This window comes from Antedon bifida, chromosome 3, assembly GCF_963402885.1.
Source record: "Antedon bifida chromosome 3, ecAntBifi1.1, whole genome shotgun sequence".
Classification (NCBI taxonomy): Eukaryota; Metazoa; Echinodermata; class Crinoidea; order Comatulida; family Antedonidae; genus Antedon; species Antedon bifida.
The window spans coordinates 31,731,360-31,731,657 of NC_136228.1; the positions used below are offsets into that span (position 1 = coordinate 31,731,360).

Consider the following 298-nt stretch of genomic DNA (forward strand, 5'->3'; position numbering starts at 1 on the left):
GACCTAACTTGTTGCCAAATCATTTTAAAAAGGATAGTTTGAACAATACTAGCACCGAACATGAATGACGACATTTGTATCAATGAGTTTGTTGGTATTAACAAAGTGGAGCTGTAGCCTGGTGGTTAACATGCTTGCCAATCCCAAGGTTTGGGGTTCAATCCTGACCTAGGGTTGTAACTCACAAATAAGACTTAACAAATTATTAAATAGTATATCCATCCTGTAATTGGCTGTTGGATGCGTATGAAAAATACAAGTCTGTACAGTAATACATTTCAAATGCAATGCTGTGAAT

At 36.2% G+C, this 298-nt stretch overlaps 1 long non-coding RNA gene across 2 annotated transcripts in view; it reads left to right on the forward strand.

The window, feature by feature from the left end:
- The window catches only part of LOC144837528 (uncharacterized), a 78,483-nt gene that overhangs the window by 69,298 nt on the left and 8,887 nt on the right, over window positions 1-298 (forward strand). The window lies entirely within an intron of this gene.